Source organism: Pseudochaenichthys georgianus, chromosome 1 (assembly GCF_902827115.2).
Source record: "Pseudochaenichthys georgianus chromosome 1, fPseGeo1.2, whole genome shotgun sequence".
Lineage (NCBI taxonomy): Eukaryota > Metazoa > Chordata > Actinopteri > Perciformes > Channichthyidae > Pseudochaenichthys > Pseudochaenichthys georgianus.
This window is the reverse complement of record NC_047503.1, coordinates 20416656-20440335: the sequence shown is the minus strand read 5'-3', so window position 1 is coordinate 20440335 and position 23680 is coordinate 20416656. Positions and strand designations below refer to the sequence as shown.

The following is a 23680-nucleotide window of genomic DNA, read 5'->3' as shown; positions in this document are numbered from 1 at the left end:
CAAGGAATATACCGAATACTTGTTTTAGAACTTTATTACATATTATTTGTATATAGTTTGAATGATCCATAATTGACAGAAGCTTGTGTTTACACTGACCTGTCACTCATATATTAATGTCTTTGTAACTTCTTTAAACCACTACCTCACTAATTTCTTTCATTCATCACGGTTCAGTAAACTAAGTGATACATGAACCAGTTTAATCATTATAATAACGTAGGATTGCAACTCTTTGAAACTGTAGGTGGCTCTTAAAAGAGCCGTTGTGTTTGGGTGTGCTGGTCTCAGGTCAGTCTAAGCCCTCTCTCCGCGGATGCAGCTGGATGTCCTTAGGCATGATGTTGACCCTCTTTGCTTGGTTCATCTTACTGGGGGGGCAGCTACATGGATGTCGGTGCAGTCCACAGTCATTGTGCAGTTGAAGGCAGAATGGATGAAGGCAGAATGAATGTATTATTGACTCCGAATGAAGCACAACTTCATGTCATTGACTTTATTTGTAATTGTGTGAAAACATATGAGCATTGATTAGCAAGCAGGACCTGCAGGAACAGAGCACGGTGATGGATGGAGCTGGGAAGAGAGAAGAATAAAGAAAACAGATCAACTTCATTTTCGGATATTAAAAATACAATTTCAAAACAAGTTGCCGCTCCTACAGTTTTCTAGTGTGTAAAGATGATTTCACATGACCTATGCACAATATCACACTCAATACATGTGTGTCTCTGGGGGGTGCATTGTGCCTTTGATGTATATAAATAATATACCATAACCAAATACTATTACGTACAGTGGAAATCAGGTTGCCAGGTCAGTGTGCATGTTCCTCAGGGTCTCAGCAGCTACAGGTGAGGGAAAGGAAATAAAAGAGAAAAAGGTCAGTAACAACACTTTAAAGTAACAACACTTTGAATAATTACCTCTTCTAATCATTTTCTCTCAGTAATCACTCAACTACTGTCTTTCCAACAAACAGATTGACTCACCCTTACTGTCATCACAATGAAACACGTCCAGAAGAATCTGTCATGCAAAGCTCCCTGCCTGCCTTCGACTCTCCCTGACTGCTTCCTTAGCACCCGGTGGATGGCGCAGTATAGGCTACTCTTCAAATGTTTCACGAAATACTTACCATCTACTCTTACTCTTACTTCATGTAATAAAATAATAACTTCATGGTAAGGCTACTAAAAATGACAAGGCTAAGTAATGTAATGCTAACTAACGTGCTCGCTACTCGTCGCTACTAGCTAGGTAGCTAACTTGACTATATGTTCCATGCACAACATGTGTATTACCTGATATGTCTGAATCCGGCGACTCCTGGTCCTTTCATCAGACGGCAATCGATAGAACGAGCAAGTGGTTTGATCACTTATGTGATTACAACCTGGTACAAAGCACACATGCATCTTGTAAAAGTGCATTTATTTTTAGCAATCTCTTATTTATTGGAGGGAATAAATCGGTTATGAGATCTTCTTCTTCGCTTTAATTACGAGTCGCAACCACTTGGAGAATTATCGCCTGTGACATCACTTACGCGAGCCAGAATGGGATTTGTAGTCTTTGTAGTCGCGTATTTTTCATAGTCTTATATTTCAACAGTTTTACGACAAAATGTGACTTTTTTGACATGGAACTTATTGTTTAAGATTGAGAAACATCATATGTGTAGTTCGTGGCACAATTCAAACGGGATCAAAAGATACGTGTTCTCTCTCCATTGAATTCAATGTTAATTTTTCGCTTCCGGGGTCCCATGGGCCGGAAGTAGATGGGCGTGACTTCGCCTCTCTATTGAATTATGACTGACGCTCGTCAGCTGTCTTCCTCTCCCTCGTAAAGGCTGCACCACAACTTCTCTCTACATATCAAACATACCGGTAAACCAGCATCGTTTGCTGTGAAAGCATACAACTCTGTCCACGCAGAATTAAATCCTGTGTTCCTCCGGTACTTTTCTTTGATTTGTCGATAGTTCGCTCATCGAGCCGGGGGTCAGGTTATTCGCCTCCAAGAAAAGGCGCTCGCGCGGGACCGGAGCAGGATGTGACGCATATTTTAGTTGACCTAATTAAAACCGTTTTGTTTTTTATTTATGTCTCACAGTATCACCTCAAAATACAACATACGAAACATTTTCAACCATGCAACAAAATATAAATAGTCCTACAAATACTTTTATTTTATTTCCTTCTTATTTTTGTCTAAACTCAAGGGAGCCAGAGCAGAGGGCTTAAAGTGCCGCATGCGGCCCGTGGGCCGCGGGTTGCCGACCCCTGAGTTAGACCTAACACACTTAGCTATTTTATCTACCTCTGGAACTAGCTAAACTAGTTATTATAAATATATTTATTCCTCACTATCGGGTCACTCATTACTGGATAAGTGAGCTGCATGAGATACTGACAGGCTGTCAGGAGAGAGAGGAAAAGAGAGCGCTTCCGCTAATTTCTCCCGTGTTATTATCCCAAGTGAATGTAAACTTGAATAATGTACATCATTTGAATGTAATAATTAAGTTGATTGTTGTTTGTGGAAGCTCCAGTGAATGAGCCCCATTAACTGAGTTTAAACATCACTTTAAATGGAAGATTTAAAGTGATGTTTAAATCTTCCATTTAGGCCCGCCCACTCGATCGGAGCATCCCTAGTATTTATTATTTTTCTTCCAATTTGTCTTCATTCTCTCAAGTATTTATTTACTCCTGCAATTATTTATACTATTAATTATTTTCCTATTCTCTCTTATAGTTATTTGAGCATGCATTTCATTTAGTGATTATTTGATTGATTTATTGATGTTTGTCATGTTGTCCTCCATAGGGTTGGTGTGAATAATCAAATATGACATAATACTAATTAATTAGTGATTAAAAACCGACATTTTCTACCAAGTAGCATCATTTTTAAATCAAGCTGCTGCTCTACATCACAGAAATCCAGCAGAGGCCTTATTTATTTACATAATATTTCAATATCTGGCTAGTTTGCTGCATTGTTCTACAATGCCAAGGAATAGCTTATTCCTCAACTTTGGAAACTAACCGTGTGCTATTTTTGATCGAGGAGCTAAATCAACATTGTGGATGGGCAACCTCTATATAGGTAAGTAATTTGAACGTGATGCAATAATTTCATTTCTTATACTTGATAGCATTGATACGGAGACATAAGGGACATGAAAAAAAAAAAAAAAAAACAGAGGGAGAAAAAAAAGTCAGGATAACGGGTTAGTATCTCGTGCGCACGAGAAACGAATCCGTTATCCTGACTTTATTTTTTTTTGAAAAAGTTACCGATGCACCAAGGAGGAAATGGAACACGAGACAACCATGTCATTGCAGACTGTTATGTTTACGTGGGGAAATGACAGTGCATACATTATTTGAGATATATTTTGAAGTCAGACTTAATGTTATGGACATTTCGGCCAGGGGTGTAGAGCTATTGGCACCGGATTGGCAAAAAACAGGAGAGTCTGTAAACCAGTCTGCTTTGATCTATGAATTAATGTCCGTGACTCTCAGAGTACCTGCTGCCCGCAGCTGTCACACACGCTGTCACACACGCTGTCACACTCTCTCTCTCTCTCACTCACTCACTCACTCACTCACTCACTCACTCACTCACTCACTCACTCACACACACACACACACACACACACACACACACACACACACACACACACACACACACACACACACACACACACACACACACACACACACACACACACACACACACACACACACACACACACACACACACACACACACACACACACACACACACACACACACACACACACACACACACACACACACACACACACACACACACACACACACACACACACACACACACACACACACACACACACACACACACACACACACACACAGAGCCAGTGGCGGACTGGCCATCGGGACGATTCCCATTGGGCCGGTACCGAAGTGGGCCGCCCGTTGACAGTTTACGTGGGCTGGGCTGGGTGCGAGTCCCGGGCTGATTTTTAGTCCCAGTCCGCCCATGATTTATAGCTGTTCAATGAAGGTAAACACAGTGTAGGCGGTGCGTAAAAGCTCTTTGAGCGCTGGTGCTGCTCTTCTCTGAGTTACACCTCCCGCTGCCTCCTGGAGTGACCACACACCTCTGGCCGAAATGTCCTTAAAGTGAAGTCTAAGTACGATATATATCTCAAATAATGTATGCACTGTCATTTCCCCACGTAAACATAACAGTCTGCAATGACATGGTTATCTCGTATTCCACTTCCTCCTTGGTGCATCGGTAACTTTCTCAAAAAAAAATAAAGTCAGGATAACGGATTCGTTTCTCGTGCGCACGAGATACTAACCCGTTATCCTGACTTTTTTTTTTCTCCCTCTGTTTTTTTTTTTTTGGTGTAATATGTGAATGGGCATGTGGCAATGTAAGGTGTGTGGAAAGTCTGTAGCAAGTAGATACGAGCTGCTTAAACATGGCAAATTAAAATATCATGGGAACAGGTTCCGGCATCCTTGCCCATACACTAATTGCCCCTGCACATTTAGATTGTGGAACAGTCTTTTGAGTCATATATACCGTAGTCATAAAACCCAAACATCTCCAAAGCCATCTGAGTTGTCTACATTTTCATGTCAGTTGTGTGCTTGTCCTGAGCTTTCAAATGAACAAGCTTATTTCAGTCATGTAAATGAACGTCTACGGAGAAATGAAACTGTAACATGCATGTTTAAAGATTGTGTTTTTAAAACTAACATCTACAATACATTTCATACTCATAAATACAGGAAACATAATCCCCATATTTTAAGTGATTTCAAAGCTGAGGTTGTTACTGTAGTTGTTGGATTAATTGAATCTGACAATTCTGTTATTGATGGTGCTGCAGATGCAGATGTAGAATCTGATACTTGTATAGATGCACATGGTTGTTTTGATACTGAAGATCTACCCAAGGTTATTGAGCAGAAAATTGCCTCTGTTTTACTGAAATTAGAACACATTTTGTTTGTACCGGCAACTGCAATTGACGAATTACTGCAGGAATTACACTTTTTGTTAAGCTTCTCATCTGTTCCGATAACCTTTAACGGCCTATCGGACATTTTTAAAAACCACTGTGTTGAAATTGATGAGTCCATTGTCAAAGAGCTTGCTCAAGAAGTGTGTAAATCTAATCCCTTGACCAAAGCCTTTGCAAAAGACGGCCCCCTCGCTACATCTTTCAAAAGAAAAAAGTATTACAAAGAATATTTCGGTGTGGTAAATCCAGTTGAGTACATCCTTGATCCTAAGAGTAAAAGAACATATCAGTATATTCCTATATTGCGTTCTTTGCTGCATCTGTTAAGTAACAGTGACATACTAAAAAGTGTAATTCACACATACGAGACACAGAAAAGTGCACAGTGTTTAGGGCAGTATAAGTCGATAAGAGATGGCATTTACTCAAAAGAAAATGGCCTTTTTACTGGGGAGGATTTGAAATTATCATTATCACTATATGTTGATGACTTTGAGGTGTGCAACCCCATAGGTACGTCCAGAAAAACTCATAAACTTTGTGGTGTGTATTGGATTTTGAATAATTTACCACCTGGATCTCACTCAGCTCTTTCTTCCATCTACTTAGCTGTATTATGCAAGACTATTGATGTGAAAGAGTACGGATATGAACACATTTTAGATCCCCTTTTACAAGACTTGGTCATTCTAGAGACACATGGTGTTTTTATTTCAGGTCTTGGAGCGTCTGTGAAAGGCACTGTCCAGTCGGTCATTGCAGACAACCTAGGAGCCCACGGGATAGCAGGGTTCATTGAATGCTTTTCTGGTGTCTACTTCTGCAGATTTTGTACAGGTACAAGAGCAGACATTCAGACTAAAACGGTTCAGTCAGGTTTTTTTGAAAATCGTACAAAAGACTTGCATCACAAGCACATTACATTTGCAAGAGAGAATGCCACCATCTGTTGTGGGGTAAAGAGAGTGTGTTTTTATAAAAAGATTGTCTTATTTTCACGTTACTCGGGGCTACCCTCCTGACATTGCACACGACTTATTTGAGGGTGTTTGTCATAGTCTGCTCCATCATTCACCAGTAGTTTTCCATTCACCTGTCTCACCTGTTTTCCACACCCACTCGTTAACTCACTCTCTTTCTCTTCTGCACCCATTAGCTTCTGCCAGTATTTAAACTCGCACCTGACACACACTCTTTGCCAGATTGTACTTTGCCTCATGCTTGTCTCTCCCGCGTTCAACACTAGATTGCCTACCCGGTTCCGACCCTGCCTGTCCCCGACCTGCCTGCTCTGCCTGTTTCCTGATCCTGCCTGTCCCTCGACTATCCTGCCTGGCCTGTTATCCGACCCTGCCTGTATCCACGCTGACCGCCTCGCTTACTCCCTGACCCTCTGCCTGTCCCTGACTCACCTTCTGCCCGCTGTCCTCCGGTGCGTTATACTGCCCGGTTGGTATTCCTCCGATCCAGTGGAATCTCCAATAAAGGATATTACCAATTCTCCTTGGTTTCTCGAGTGCTGCATTTGGGTTCTCCTTAAGACTGTGACAGAACAATCTGGCCAGAACATGGACCCAGCGCACTCCTCTTCACCAAGAGACCGTTTCGAGAGAGTTGAGGACGCTCTCCAGAGGCAGGAAGCCTCGATAGCCGCCCTGGCCACCGAGGCTCATCATGCTACATCTTCACATGACCAGACGCTAACCTATTTAGCTGCGCAGCTACAGCAGCTAACGGCTACTGTGCAGCAGCTAGTGGCAGGAGTGGCCGCTCCAGCGCCTCTTCCTATGCCGTCGACACCCGCTTCTGCATCACCTCTGATGGGATTTACCCCGGAGCCTCGGGTGGGAACTCCGGAGCGCTACGCCGGGGAACCGGAGGGCTGCAGCCCGTTTCTTACGAACTGTTCTATCCTGTTTGCACTGCAGCCACACACTTTCGCTTCTGAAGCTGCTCGTGTGGCGTTCACGGTCAATCATTTGACTGGGAAAGCCCGACTGTGGGGCACAGCGGAATGGGAGCAACAAACACCCGCCTGCTCTTCGTTCCCCGCTTTTTCTGCGGAGCTGCGCAAGGTGTTTGGACCCGTGTCTGTGGGTCCAGACGCTGCAGGAGGACTATTGAACCTGAGCCAGGGTAATGGATCTATAGTGGATTATGCCATTGAGTTTCGCACCCGGAGCCGCCTCAGCAACTGGAATTCTGCAGCCCAGTGTGACGCCTATCTGCGTGGGTTGGCGGATTACATCAAAGATGAGCTTGTGTCGTTTGATTTGCCCAATTCACTGGATGGGTTGATTGAACTGACTTCCCGCATGGATCGGCGCATCCAGACACGGAGACGGGAGCGACGATCGGCGGAAGTTCAACATGCCTGGGCGCCCCGACGTCCAAGTTTGGCTGCGACTCCTCACCTCACTCCAGAGCCGCAACCAGGGGGGGATGAGCCCATGCAGGTGGGTCGCACCAACCTCACTTTGGAGGAACGTGAGCATCGCAGACGTCGTAACCTGTGTCTCTACTGCGGCCGGGCCGGCCATTTCGTTTCTCACTGCCCGGTAAAAGGCTCAGCAGTAATGGGGAACATACTGGTGAGCCAAACCCCTGGATTTGTTCCCACTCAGAGACCATTGAGCCACGCCAGGTTGCTATTGCCGGATAGCTCTCAGGCTCTTGCAGTTTTTATTGACTCTGGTTCGGACGCGAGTATTATGGATGAAGAGCTTATGCTGCAGTTGGGTATAGACCGGGTTCCCTTATCTCGCCCAGTTCCAGCCAACGCCTTAGACGGTCACCTGCTGGGGACAGTGACTCATCAGACTGTACCCGTTCACATGCTCCTGTCTGGGAACCATCACGAGACTATTCAGTTTCATGTTCTCCGGTCTCCACATATCCTGCTTATCCTGGGTTACCCATGGCTCCGCCGCCACAACCCTAACCCTAACATTAACTGGGAGACGGGAGCCATTTTGGGATGGAGCCCCTCTTGTCATCAGATCTGTCTGAAACAGGCTGCCGCGCCTCAACGCTCGGGGAACCCCAGCCAAGTTCTGGATGTTACAGGAGTTCCACCGGAATATCTGGACTTCAAGGAAGTATTCAGCAAGTCGAGGGCTACTTCCCTACCACCACACCGGCCCTACGACTGTGCCATCGACCTGCATCCCGGCACCAGCCCTCCCAGGGGTCGATTGTACTCCCTGTCTGCTCCGGAAAGAGTTTCCATGGAGACTTATATCAATGACGCTCTGGCGGCTGGGATTATTCGCTCGTCCTTATCACCTGCTGGCGCAGGGTTCTTCTTTGTAGAGAAGAAAGACAAGACCCTAAGGCCCTGTATCGACTTTCGGGGTCTTAATAACATTACAATCAAGAATCGATACCCACTGCCTCTTATCTCTTCTGCATTTGAGTTGTTGCAGGGAGCAACCATATTCACGAAGCTGGACTTGCGTAACGCGTACCACTTGGTACGTATTCGCGAGGGGGATGAGTGGAAGACCGCCTTCAACACCACCTCGGGGCACTACGAGTACCTAGTCATGCCTTTTGGGCTTACCAACGCCCCTGCAGTATTCCAGGCGTTGGTAAATGATGTGCTCCGAGACATGTTGGACCGACACGTGTTTGTTTACTTGGATGACATCCTGATCTTTTCCAAGACACTGAAAGAACACGTGCACCACGTCCAGGCGGTTCTCAGGAGATTACTCGAGAACTCGCTGTTTGTTAAAACGGAGAAGTGCGAGTTTCACACATCCTCTGTCTCTTTTCTGGGATACATCGTGGGACAAGGGAGCATCGAGATGGATCCTGCCAAGGTTGATGCAGTCACTTCCTGGCCGGTTCCAGATTCCCGGAAGCGGCTACAACAGTTCCTCGGGTTCGCCAACTTCTACCGGAGGTTCATTCGTGGATACAGTACCTTGGCCGCTCCTCTCACAGCCCTGACCTCCTCTAAGGTCATGTTCCAGTGGTCCTCCTCGGCTGAGGAGGCATTCCAGAACCTTAAGGCGAGGTTCACCTCCGGCCCCATCCTCCGAGTACCCGATCCTGTAAGACAGTTTGTTTTGGAGGTGGACGCTTCTGATATGGGGGTGGGAGCCATCCTGTCTCAGCGAGCAATGGACAGCCAAAAACTCCATCCCTGTGCTTTCTTTTCAAAGCGTTTGACTCCAGCGGAAAGGAATTATGATGTGGGAAACCGGGAGCTGCTAGCAGTGAAGTTGGCTCTGGAGGAGTGGCGTCACTGGCTCGAGGGGACCAGTCAACCTTTCCTGGTGTGGACCGACCACAAGAATTTGGAGTACATCCGGTCGGCCCGCAGACTGAATTCCCGACAGGCTAGATGGGCCCTTTTCTTCACTAGGTTCAATTTCTCCCTCTCCTACCGCCCTGGTTCTCGGAACATTAAGGCTGACGCTCTTTCTCGTCAGTTTGGAGAGGGAGGTAACATTCCCAGGGGCTTGGACACCATCCTTCCGACTTCTCAGCTCGTCACCGCCCTCATCTGGGAGGTGGAGGAGAGGGTCAAGGCTGCCCAGCAGGACCAGCCGGGACCCAGTGCCTGTCCTCCGAACCGCCTGTTCGTTCCGCAGACGTTGAGGTCTGATGTTCTCCAGTTGGCTCATAACTCCAGACTCACCTGCCATCCTGGGATCCAACGCACATGGGAGGTAGTCCAGCAAAGGTTCTGGTGGGCAACACTTAAGGAGGACACCAGGGAATTTGTTAATGCCTGCCCCGTTTGCAATCAGAACAAGTCTTCTCACCAAGCTCCTGCTGGTCTCCTACGACCTCTGCCTATCCCTCATCGCCCCTGGTCTCACATTTCTTTGGACTTTGTTACTGGTCTGCCACCGTCCAACGGACACACTGCCATCTTGACGGTGGTAGACCGATTCAGTAAGATGGCTCATTTTGTGCCGATACCCAAGCTCCCCTCAGCTAAAGAGACGGCAGAGCTGGTCCTGCTCCATGTGTTCCGGCTCCATGGGCTGCCTACTGATGTGGTTTCCGATCGTGGTCCTCAATTTACCTCGGTGTTCTGGAGGGAATTCTGCACGCTCCTTGGGGCCACGGTCAGTCTGTCATCCGGTTTCCATCCGCAGTCCAACGGTCAGACAGAAAGAAAGAACCAGGAGATGGAGACAACCTTACGATGTATAGTCTCCAAGAACCCAGCGGCCTGGGCTAAACAGCTGCTCTGGGTCGAGTACGCCCACAACACTCTGGTCAGTTCGGCCACCAAGCTGTCCCCATTTCAGTGTGCTTACGGGCTTCAACCCCCTCTGTTTCCGGCCCTGGAGAGGGAGGTTACCTGTCCGTCCGTCCAGGCTTTCATCCGTCGTTGTCGACAGACCTGGAATCAAGCCCGGAGAACTCTCGTCTGTTCGGCCAACCGGTACGCCTCCTCTGCCAACCGCCGACGTTCTGAAGCACCTGTCTACCAGGTGGGCCAAAAGGTATGGCTTTCCTCCCGGGATATTCCTTTACGGGTGGATTCAAAGAAACTTGCACCTAAATTCATTGGACCGTTTGAGATTGTCAGAATAATCAATCCCGCAGCAGTAAGGCTAAGACTGCCTCGGACTCTGCGGATCCATCCCACCTTCCACGTTTCCAGGATCAAACCTGTCCGAGAGAGTGCCTTGGTTCCTGCGATCCCTCCCCCACCACCCCCCCGGATGATTGACGGCGGCCCCCGGCTCATCAGGGAGTTCCATCGGCGTAATCCCGAGCAACCGTCTAAGACCGTCACGTTGACGGGCAGAGACACAGGGAGAGTCTCTCCTCTTACCGTCAGCTCGTCAGAGGAGGACAGCGAGGGGCAGGCTTCTGATGAAGATGCAGATTCCCACAGGGGGCAGGAGAGGGAGGCGGAAAGAACTTTTTCAGATGAGTACTAATCCCACCTCCCACCTTCATCTGTAGATTAGCATTTAGGGACGTCAGGAGCCGTCCATTAAGGGGGGGGTTCTGTCATAGTCTGCTCCATCATTCACCAGTAGTTTTCCATTCACCTGTCTCACCTGTTTTCCACACCCACTCGTTAACTCACTCTCTTTCTCTTCTGCACCCATTAGCTTCTGCCAGTATTTAAACTCGCACCTGACACACACTCTTTGCCAGATTGTACTTTGCCTCATGCTTGTCTCTCCCGCGTTCAACACTAGATTGCCTACCCGGTTCCGACCCTGCCTGTCCCCGACCTGCCTGCTCTGCCTGTTTCCTGATCCTGCCTGTCCCTCGACTATCCTGCCTGGCCTGTTATCCGACCCTGCCTGTATCCACGCTGACCGCCTCGCTTACTCCCTGACCCTCTGCCTGTCCCTGACTCACCTTCTGCCCGCTGTCCTCCGGTGCGTTATACTGCCCGGTTGGTATTCCTCCGATCCAGTGGAATCTCCAATAAAGGATATTACCAATTCTCCTTGGTTTCTCGAGTGCTGCATTTGGGTTCTCCTTAAGACTGTGACAGTGTTGTTCCAGTTGAGATTGCCCTTTGCATTGGTTTGTTTATCTCCAAGAAATGTCTATCTCTTAACACTTTAAATGAGCTTATCCTGAGCTTTCCATACAAGTGGGGGGACAAAACTAACAAACCTCATACCATACCGCGCACTTTTGCCGCTTCCAAGACCATTGGAGGAAACGCCCACGAAAATTGGAATCTGTTGAGGTTGTTGCCATTTATAATTGGAGACTTGATACCAGAGGCAGAGCCTGCTTGGCATGTTTTGCTTGATTTAAAAGAAATTGTTGAACTCTCTCTTCATAATCAAGAAACTATTGCCTACCTGGACTGTAAAATCGTAGAACACAGAGATAGATTTTTGGAGCTTTTCCCTACAAAACTGTTACCAAAACATCACTACATTGAGCATTATCCTCAAATGATTGAACGTTTTGGACCTTTAGTTGGGCAATGGACCATGAGGTTTGAGGCAAAGCACAGTTTCTTCAAGCAAGTTGCTCGTCACACAAATTGCTTCAAAAATGTACCAATCACATTGGCATTCAAACATCAGCAAATGATTGCATATCATATCACTGCATCCCACCTTAAATCCACATTGGAAGTTTCAAATGTTTCCATGTTTCCTGTGGATGTAGTGAACCAGGCAGTAGTGTTGCACCTTAGGCAAAAATACCCCACTATTAACGAGGTACATTTTGCAAAGCATGCAACCCTTAAAGGAATCTCCTACAGAGTTGGCATGCTCATTCCTTATGGCTCAACTGGTGGTCTGCCTGATTTTCCTGAAATAATTCAAATATGCATTGTTGAAAACAGTGTGAGCTTTGTTGTAAGGGTATTGTGTGCATGGTATCACGAGCACTTCAGAGCGTATGAGTTGACCATATCTCCAAATACAGAGGTTGCCCTCGTGTAAGGCTAATGGTTACCCTGAAAAGGCATATCATTGTCCTGTTAAGCCCGAAGGTCCCCGCCGACGGGGACCCTGATTTTTTTTTATACACACTCACACAAATATTTTTAATATTTTTTTAAGAATCTTTTTTTTTATTTACATTTTTTAAAAAACAATTTTTTTAATGGAATGAATACCTATAGTGATTATTCAATGTAATACAATGATTTTTATAGTCTGGTATCTGAAAATGGTCAAATGGCACTGATGGGCCCAAATGGGCCCAAATGTGCCCAAAGCTTATTCCGCCTGGACTTTATTTTCATAAACCTCTCTAAAAAGGTCAAATGTCACTTTTTTTGCCTCAATCTTGATACAGGGTACTTATTATATGTTATAATTTGGATTCCTAAAGCTTTTAGGCTACTAACCCATCATTCAAGGTTGGTCTTCACTATAAGTAATGGGTTTTCTTTAGGCGGAGACAGGAATTTACATTTTTTTGCTATGTTCCATCTGAATTTACTCTGACACAGAAACATCTATATTGATTCTGACACTTCTACATCCAACTCACAGATGTAACCTTGCTTTGATAACACAAATTATTCATATAAACCTTTTAGAAGTGAAGTTACAGTCATTTGTTCTGGGAATGTCATTTTCGAGCCTGAAACCTGAAAAACAGGCTCGGGGTTTAACAGGTTTTTTAAGGTTGGTCTAAATGTGACTTAAACAGCTGTGAATGAAAGCTGAATACTCTGTAGATATTTCTTTATTTAAAAGGGACAATGCACATTAACATGAACAACGTCCATCATGTAAAGGTGCCAGATTTAGCCATATGTGCCAAATTTCACCTGCAGTCTCTAGCAGGATGATTTCATTTGAGAAAACATTAGAAAGCATACAAAAACACGACATGTAAGCGTAAAACATGAGCACATGCGCATATAAAGAAGTAACAACCACTATTCCATGCCATTACAGCTATCCCTGTGTAAGCACAACACAAGCATAAAATAACAATTAATTACGTAAATGTTACAAGTTAATATTTAGTGATGGTTTAGTACTTGTACTAACTTTGTTTCCCTGTATTTGTTTCCTAGAATACATTGAGGGGAAAGATGTCATGTCCTGTCCACCTGCGAGTTGTTCTTGGTGTAGATGACGCAAGAAAACTTACCCTCAAGTCAGGAATGCCATCATCTGTGGATCAACTTGTCCTTGAGATAAAGACTTATTTTGGACTTGAACAACAGTTCAGGCTCCAATACAAGGATCTCAACTTTGGAAATGAGTATTTTAATCTTGAGTCAATCAGTGACATTGAAGACAAGGCTACTGTAAAAGTGGTATTTGTTTCATGTGAAGAAACTAGCTCCGGCATTCCAGAGACATCACTATCTTGCAGCACCAGCACACCAATAACTTCACCCATGACATGCAACAGCTCTGTGATCCTAGAGCTGACCTGTGTAAATGCCCTTCATACTACATCCCCTGATGAAGACGACTTGTCTTCTCAGCACTCATTTGGCAGTGGAGACGCTGTCATTCTAGATCCAGCTCCAGAGACAAGAACCTCCTTCTGGCCACCAATCTTCTTAGTTCCCCGCTTTTCATATTTTGCTGAATTTCAGCTCCAAAGAGCAACTGCTGATTTCAGAGCAAATGGAACTCTTCTTACCCCTTCTCCTAAACTGCGAATGGATATCCTTGAAGGCATGGCTGAAGAAATATTCAAATACACAGCATATCCCAGTGATTCCCAAATCGAAGAGGCTGCTACAGTGCTTGTGCATACCTATCCATGTTTGAAGGACAGAGGAACTCGTGCTGGCCATGAGGGATGGAAGCAGTATCTAAAAACAAAGGTTGCCAATTTCCGCCCAAAACTAAACAAGATTGGACACCCTGAGGTCAGTGTAAACTCTCAAGAACAAGCGCAAAGGACAAGAACAAGCAGCTGCAAATATCAAAAAGCCAAGAAAGGCAGAAGTTAACTTCCTCCCACCACTCCCTAGTGGTGAAACAAGAGACAGTCTTGAGAAAGAAAGGGTAGGGCTCCTGACCGAGGTGAAAAAGAGAAACAACGACGCTGTAGTCAAAAAGAAGATGCAGAAGACCTTCACCTACAGACGCCAAGAGATTGTCCAAGATGCTCCTGTGGTGGCTGAACTTGTAAACAAGTGGCCGGCCTTGTTTACAGTGAGTGAAGTGAGAATTGTTAATAATGATATTTTGATATTAATATTGCTCTGCTGATGTAGAGCTTACTCACACTGTTTAGTGCAAGTATAATTGAAGAACATGACGTTTATTTCATTGTTTGTCTCAGATAAATGCAGAATTCATGCGAATCACAACTTTGCCACTCCAAGCCAAGTTCCTGGCAGAGCTTGACAGATACTCGCCTAACCGACTGAAGGTCTTCCACAATAGAGGAGGAGATGCTGGAAGGAAGATCCGGCTTCTCATGGCGCCGACAGCTAGGGTAAGTGCATTGTGCATTACATCATTACATTATTTAGCCATATGAGCATCTTTTTGCCATCCAACACTGGTTTTAACAAGTTTTAAAAAATCCATGAAAATATATAGATTTGTTTTGTACAGTTCATGTAAACAGGTTAGCACTGCCACTAACCACCAATGAAGAGCAATCTGAAGTGCAGCTCATTTTAAAAGTTGTCCTTATTTTGACCACAACATGAAGGTTTCTTGAGATGATAGTTTTAAAAATAGATGAACACAATCAAGTAATATGTGTATGTCCTATTAAAGGGAAGCTCAATGTAGAAAGATTAGAGAGAAAGGTGTTTCAGATTGAAAATATTTCTAATGCACGCAAAATATTGATTTCACATTAACAATAAATCCCAATCATGTCAGTTTTCTTAAAACTATTTGGATGTTTAAAAGTATTCAGTATGTTCAATCTACATTAATAAATTGTTTGTCGTATCTAAACTCAATTGCTATCGTATGTGGGTGGTTATAGGATCCTTTGTAAAGGCTAAATTAATTTTTCACACATACCAAGCGGTTTATATATGATATGAATAAATGTAACAACATTCTGATATTAAAAACTACATTTGAGTTTAAAGCACATGTATTTTGATCAGACTTACATGTGTCAACCTTCTTCTCGCATGTTTTTACATTAACAATAACTAATATACTTGTGCATACATTTTTTGTGCAAAGTCTTGAAATATTGAATATGCCTTGTTTTTATAGAGTGAGGACATTGAGCTCAAAAGAGACTCTGTTCTGAAAAGTCTGTGTGCCTACCTGAAGGAGGACAGCAACAGTCTCATCAAGGAGTACCTGGTAAGTAATTTGACTGTAATTTTTTGTATATTAAAGGTACATAACAATGTGTTAAAGGTGGGGTAGGTAAGTTTCAGAAACCGGCTCGAGATACACTTTTTGTTATATTCCATGGAATGCTCTTAACATCCCGATAGCAATGAATATCTTAAGTGCTTTGACAAAAAATCCATAACAAAATTTCATCTGTAGAAGCCGTAATACTGTAAAAAGTACAACCAATCCTGGGCCTGTCAGCCTTCCATCGGGGCACAATCTTATCTCGTGCCCTCATTGGTCATGTGCGCGTTCGTGTGTGTTGGAGGAGGGGCTCTGTAAGGAAGTGGCAGATTTTCTCCGGTTGTGTATTTTCAAATTCTAGCAATCTCGAGCCGGTTTCTCAAACTTACCTACCCCACCTTTAAGTGTATAATGGCTTAAATATAAGTTTGTTATTTGTATTACCCTAGAATTATCATTTTTGTTGTCTACATAGGAGTGGGTACGTGCCGCAATGATTCTACACTAGCACAGAACGGACAAACTTAATGGCCATACACATTTTTATACATAGTAGGTACCTGCTAGAAAAGCCTTAGTTATTGAGCTATAACATATAGTACTATAGATAAATAACCAAGTCCATCTTCAGCACACTTGATACTGAAAGGCTTGAGGCAGTGGTGGATTATGCCATCTTCAGTTACTAACTTACTGTCCTTCAAGGCCATCATACTTTCTGAACATTTTCCCAAAGGGAGGGTGAAGTAAGGGAGCTTTGCTATCTCCGATATCACGCACTGAACCTTTTAAACTTACTATGTCTACTTTTTCAAAATAGTCATCTTGTTTTCCACCTTTTTTTAGAATGTCAGGAGTGAGGAAGCCGAGAGTGCAATCCCACAGACTACCATGGGACTTTATGTGATCCGCAATGAGGGCGCTCAGGAAGAGGACGGGCCAGAGGATGTCGGTGTGATCATCGAAGGTGTGGAACTGCTATCCAATCTGCGAAGTATTTCGTCAGGATGGGCCATGCTTTTTGGGTTGATTTACACTCAACTTGAGCTATCCACAGGAACTCAAGTTCACTTTCGAGTTTTTACAGAAAGTGTTGATGAACTTGGATGGCAACACGCTGTCACCAAAGGTCCAAAGCCTTAAAATCAAGATGCTTCAGTGAGCCCATAATTTCAGGGCTGGACAATCAAGCTGTGACAAGAATTGTTCTTGTTGGACAATATACGTTTGATGACTCCATACTACTTAAGGCAGTTCAAGTAGGAAATCTTGAACTCTGAGACAGTTATTTTTTGGCACATTCATTCTGTTTGAACTTTAATGGACCATTTTGGTGGAGAAAACTGTTCTTTGACATGTACATTTTTCGATGAGATTGCATAATCTTTTGTTGCAATAGATGAGAACGAGCGATGGAGATCCCTTTTTTTTATCGCCATAAACATCTCATGGACTCGCCACTTAAAAAGCTACAATGCCAAGTGAGATTCCTCTGTGAAAGTCAGTCTGGAAATGTTTACAATGGACAATTGTGATGTTCTTAAAAGTTGCAAGGTGTTGAATTTTAACATTTCTGTGTTAATACCTAATAGAGTGGTGCAGTGATGATGTATTTTTGTAGGCCGACCCTGAAGTAAGCTGCGCAAGGGTTCCCTCGACAAAAAAGTGGGATTTCTCTGTGGGTCTGTGGAAAACAAACCCGTTTGATAAATGCACATTTTGTTCAGCCGGATGATCTCCACGTCTACCTACTTTTATAATAATTACAATTATAATAATACAAATTATAAAAGTAGGTAGATGTGGAGATTATCCGGCTGAACAAAATGTGCATTTATCAAACGGGTTCGTTTTCCACAGACCCACAGAGAAATCCCATTGCTTTTTTGTCAAGGGAACCCTTGCGCAGTTTACTTCAGGGTCGGCCTACAAAAATACATCATCACTGCACCACTCCATATTTAAAAATGTTGCACTTGAATTTGATTCCAACGCTTTCTGAAAGCGTCAGGAATGGAGCAGCTCAAGGTAGCTTAATGGGTTACAAAGGGGACTGCAGTTGCCTCCTGTTTATTTCAGACCATTATATTTTCTTAACTGTGAAAAAAGTACTCGTGCTGTAAAACAAAGCTGACTGTTCAGTGTTTGCAATGTGGTTGTGAAAACATTGTGAAATATTTGTGGTTTAAGGTTTAATGAACAGCACTAGGTTGAAGAAAATACCATCATTGTTTGAGCTCAAAGTAATGAATGTTTGGTTTTTGGAAGTTAATCTGGAAATGTGACAAATTGACAGATTTGATGAAAGGATGTGAGCAGATGTTGAAAAAGTTCCATTGTGAATTAAACCTTGGAAAACTATTCTTGTATGTGCATATATGATTTAGTTGCATAATGACGCATATGAAAAGCATTTAAAACATCCCTTAACCTTTATGTGCAGTAAGTGAATCAACACATTAGGTTTATTTAAAACGTCCCTTAACCTTTATGTGCAATAAGTGAATCAATACATACATTTTATGTAAAAGTTGGCATTAATTCTATTAATCCGATCTAAAAGTTACTTAATTATTTCACACCAAGTCAACGTAATGGAAAAACTTAGCATTGAAGTGAGTATTTACATTAAACATACATGATAAAATTGAATGGAAAATGTACATGTAATTAAAACACTTAAAGTCAACGCTTTTGGCTTAATTATTTTTTTGAGTGTTATCTTACACACAACTGCAGTGATAAGCTGTTCTCTGCACCACAAACTTAAACAAAAACTACAACTGTGGATTCTACATGAGGCTGCAACAATTAGGTGTGTGTTGCATGTGTAAGAGAGGGAGAGAGGGGGGAGTGGAAACAAGAAAAAAAGAGTTGCCTTGTGGGTAATATGCATCACATGAGCAGTAGGGAGGGGTGCAGTATTTTCTTTTTACTTGGTAACACTTAGGTATAATAAATGTAGGAAAAACGTTTGTATTTGATTTGATTTTGACGTTTTTAAGATTGTCAATAACAGTTATGACATTTCCAGAAATTATTTTGTAGCCTTATTAGAAAAAAACAAACACATAAGGACTGATGTTACTTGCAAGCTGATGATTTTGTGTTTAATCACTCTGTAATAGTAATTTGTCAACCTTCACTCCTTGCTTTGCTATTCTCCTATATTTTAGATATATATATTTTTTTTTTTAAATACAGCTAATTCAATATCAGAGGACCTTCAGCATATAATGAGATTGACATTCAACACACTCAGGATACAAAAAGTAACATTTTATGTGTAGCTATTGCATTTATTCAAGAAGAAAGAAAAGTCACCAAGACATCCTTAAGATATACAGACTTTAAAAAAGATGTTATTTCCTGAAGGGCAGCCTTGAGTCTGCTTCTGGACAACGTCAAAACCACATTACTTATAGCAACAAGTCCAACATTGTGAACAAATGAGATCTGTGTACACCATGTAACCCATTTCCAAACCCTCTTTATTATTTGCCCTACTTTTCCTCCTGCCATCATTATTACTGCAGATGGTGTTCCTTATTGAATCGAGATGTATACATATTGCCTAATATGGAACTATGGTAATAAGTGAAGCCTCCTGTATGTCTGTATTGCTCTTTGGCATTTTTAGGTTACGCAAGTTTTGCCAGAAGGTAGTTTGAGCACTTTTTCCATTTCATTGGCTGATTAATAGTAACTGCATTTCAGACACAGTGAGTGACTGCAGTGGAGTGCAGCCCTTTCAGTGCAGCCAAGCCCTGGATACATTTTCGGTTTAAATGCATCACAGAAAATGGCTCAGTTCCTTCTCTGTCCCTCCACAGCTGCTGTGAAACTGACTTTAGGCATGTAAGGGTAAAGAAGGCTGTGCTTCATTCATGAAGATAACACTGTGCAGTTTTATTGAGCACCTTTAGAAGGATAACTATACAGTTGCGTCTGGTGAAGGGTAAAATGATATACACAGTGGTGGGAATAAGATAAGGAAGTGCAACACCATACGTTCAAGATCATCTACAGATTCTATAGTAAGAACAAATGGAAAAACCTGGCAGCAATACGAGAAACCAATCAGCACAGAAAAGCATAACCGGTCATACTTCTGAGGGAAGTAGGGCTCACATATAGACAGTTGTAAATAGTTACTGTCATACTCATACAATGTGTTAGGTCGTTATTTTTAATTAGTTTAATGAAAGCAAGCGCGTAAAATATGCTGCTATAGTCTACCCATCCACCTTCTAAAACTTGTAGTGCAATATTTTGTATACGACGAAGTATACCATCGGGGCCAAAAGCATTTCTCAAGAAATACACACACACACACACACACACACACACACACACACACACACACACACACACACACACACACACACACACACACACACACACACACACACACACACACACACACACACACACACACACACACACACACACACACACACACACACACACAGCACACGTACACACAGCAATGTAAAGCATTGTTCTTTTTTTTTCATCTCTCAGGGTTGAGCGGTAGGAGGAGGAGAGTGGAAGGGGAAGAAAAAGTGCATTTGAGTCTCTGTGCACGTCCTACTGCGACATACACACAAATCATTTCTTCTTCTCACACACACACACACACACACACACACACACACACACACACACACACACACACACACACACACACACACACACACACACACACACACACACACACACACACAAATCACTTCTTCACTTTGACTCAACCCCCAGGCCACCCCCCTTACCCCATCTCTACTCAACCTCCACACACACACACACACACACACACACACACACACACACACACACACACACACACACCACACACACACACACACACACACACACACACACACACACACACACACACACACACACACACACACACACACACACACACACACACACACACACACACACACACACACACACACACACACACACACAACAATCAATCTGTCAGGGCTGCTATCTGCTGCTCCCATTTAATTCTTTCTGCCTTTCCATTTGGCTCTTAATCCTCCTAAACTTGTCTCATTCTTTCTTAACTTTTCCTTTTTCCTGGGCGAATCCCACCAATCTCCCTTTCAGAGATTCTCCAAACCACCATGATGCCGTCAGATCTTATGCAACCGCAGCCATGGTTGTGGGGGGAACAGCCCTGCAATGCAGCACAGTTTAAATAGCTGCAGCCGCTATGGGGGCTGCAACTGAGACAAGATGCTGCCACTTCCACCACGTCTGTGTGGTGTACTGCTCTGCACTGGTGCTGCTGTGAAACACTCTTTTTGACCATTGATTTGTGAGTGTTTATCTTTGCATGCTGGCTTAATGCCCCAACAGAGAGATGTGTGTTTTAAGTGCTTCTTTGACCCCTTAAGGGTCAATCAGTGTAACCTGGAAGACCTGTTTTTTGACATTCATATCATCATATCATATATACATACATCAGACCATACGGACATGGCTTACAATACAGTAAAAAGAAAAATGGTTAACTCCTCACTTGTGGTTATACATAATGTTCCTTTTTTACTGCCTCAACTATCAGAATATGCAAATCTGTCCTCAACCAATTTGTGTATGAAGTCTATGTCTATATATGCATTTCAGTGTTGCCAGGTGTGCATTGCATGTTATTGCCAGGTTTTCTGAAAAAGCTGGGTGCGTGTGTGTAGCAGAGAAAAACTTGCCAAAATAAAGCAACACCACTTTTGTCCAAGGATCAAGAACATATATTAATAACTCAATAACATGGAAGCAGTTACTTCATTTCATATTTTTTAAACTCATAAGAATGTTTTATTTTTAAAAATCTGAATCTGTAACATATCAGAATCAGAAACAGGTTTATTACCAGGTAGGTTGACACGTACGAGGAATTTGACTTGATGTCGTGGTGCATACATAAAAGTAAATCAAAAATGTAAAACACAGATAGAGAACTAGAAAAATATAAAAAATATAGTATAACATATAACAGTGTTTACATAGAAATGGAATGGAATAAAAAGGAATCAAATATGGAATAACAATCGGCACTTTCACAAAAATCTAAATAAGTATATGGCACAATTGAGTAAATTACATTATTATTATTTGCATCTCAAATATAGCAGGGTCTAAATATATAAAATGTAAATACACAAAATAAATACACATACTTTAATATACTTACTTTAGTAACGCTAGGTTACCAAGTATTAGGAACATAAACGTGGCATGTTATTGGTGTTTAGATATGAAGTTCAAAATATATGTTGCTTGCATTTTACATATTTCTAAATCAACTTGTGTTTAGCCTCATTACCTCTCAGCAAACCTAGGTTTAGTTTGTATTTCAGAAATAATGTCGACTGGGAGGAATAATTGCTAATTAATCATTTTTTACCCCAGGCACTATCAGTAAATCCAGCCTTGCCTAGCAGCAGAATGTATTGAATGTATGTTATAATGCTCTAAATTACTTCTTGGCTGACATAAGGCAGTGATGGAATGTAAATGTGAGTAGGCTCAAGTAATGTAGCCTACTTAAAGAGCCTGTGACACGGTTTTCCCCCATCATCCAAACCCATCAATTTGAGTACATATTGTCCCCTTGAAAACCGTTACTGAACTGATTTTGGATATTTGTACTTTGATAACCATTAATCTGCCTTCAATGTTGACAATTTTCTGGATCTTCTCGCGGATTCTTCAAGTCCCGCCAAATGATGGGTAACGTCATTGCGGGCACAGCGCTCCAGCTGCACCGTTCAGGATCCCAGCGTCTGCATGTAAACCTTTATATATATACAGTCAGATGTAAACGCACAACGGCGCACACAGCAGCACGCTCAGACAGCGATGACAGGTTAATGTTGAACGTGTCTGAGAGCTCATATGAGGCTGAAGGATCGGTTTATGTTGTATCTGTTAGAAGTTTAGGAATGAGGTGCGTCAATATGGGCGATCATATGGTCATGTAGCCAGTGGTGGAATGGGACTAAAAATCATCCCGGGACTCTCGACCGGCCTACTTCGGTACCGCTAGTAAATTGTCAACGGGGGGAGCGGGGGATGTAAAATACAAATATAATGTATAATGTCTGTGTCTTTGACATTAGCGCTGCTAGCCACCTGTGCCCTGTACTACGAAGCCAGTTCAACAGACCCTGGATATGTTTGAGTAACAAACAAACTAACAAACGAGATCTCGCTAAGCGGTCCTACGACGCTGGTTATCAACTCGGTAAATCAAGCCAGGGTTTCTCTCTCCTGCTGAGAGCGCGTTCACGTCTAAGACACGAGTGGATCTGACTTTAATTACATTTGTCTCGAGTGTTTCGTCAACATGTGTTAAATAATACTTCTGCATACAGTCTGTGACACTGTGAGTGTTGCACGGCCAGATGAGGCTGGAGAAGCTGACTCAGATAAGGAAATATATGATATATTATGATATTATATGATCGATGATCTGATTGATGATGTAATATGAATGATAAGTGCGACACGTCGGCGTCTTCTCTGCATACGGCAGTTTAAACTGTATTTCCTTTATCCTGTAATATGACTTGAGAGATTTAAACTCCGCACACTGAGTTCATCTCTTTTCTATAGACGCCGGAGGCGTGCAGCGTCAGGTAAAATAAGTTATTTAGCCTTCTCAAACCTGAGCCTCACGCGCCGCCTATGGGGGATGTGCTAGTTACTTATCCGACCGGCCCACTTCGGTACCGGCCCATCGGGATTCGTCCCGATGGCCAGTCCGCCACTGCACCCAGCCCACGTAAACTGTCAACGGGGGGAGCCTCGCTGCGGGGAAACGGTGGACCTAGTGTCCCGATCGGAGTGGGAATAATAATAATAATCCGTGCATTTTATCCATTAATTTCCCCAACATTGTGGT

General features: G+C 43.1%; 1 long non-coding RNA gene across 1 annotated transcript in view; it reads right to left on the bottom strand.

The window, feature by feature from the left end:
* Window positions 1-350: 350 nt before the first annotated feature.
* The window catches only part of LOC139434510 (uncharacterized), a 385392-nt gene continuing 362062 nt past the window's right edge, over window positions 351-23680 (bottom strand). The window contains exons 2-3 of the long non-coding RNA XR_011643868.1: window positions 546-576; window positions 351-383 (exon numbers count right to left, since the gene is read on the bottom strand). This is a non-coding gene — a long non-coding RNA (uncharacterized lncRNA). The remainder of the gene's footprint in view (window positions 384-545; window positions 577-23680) is intronic.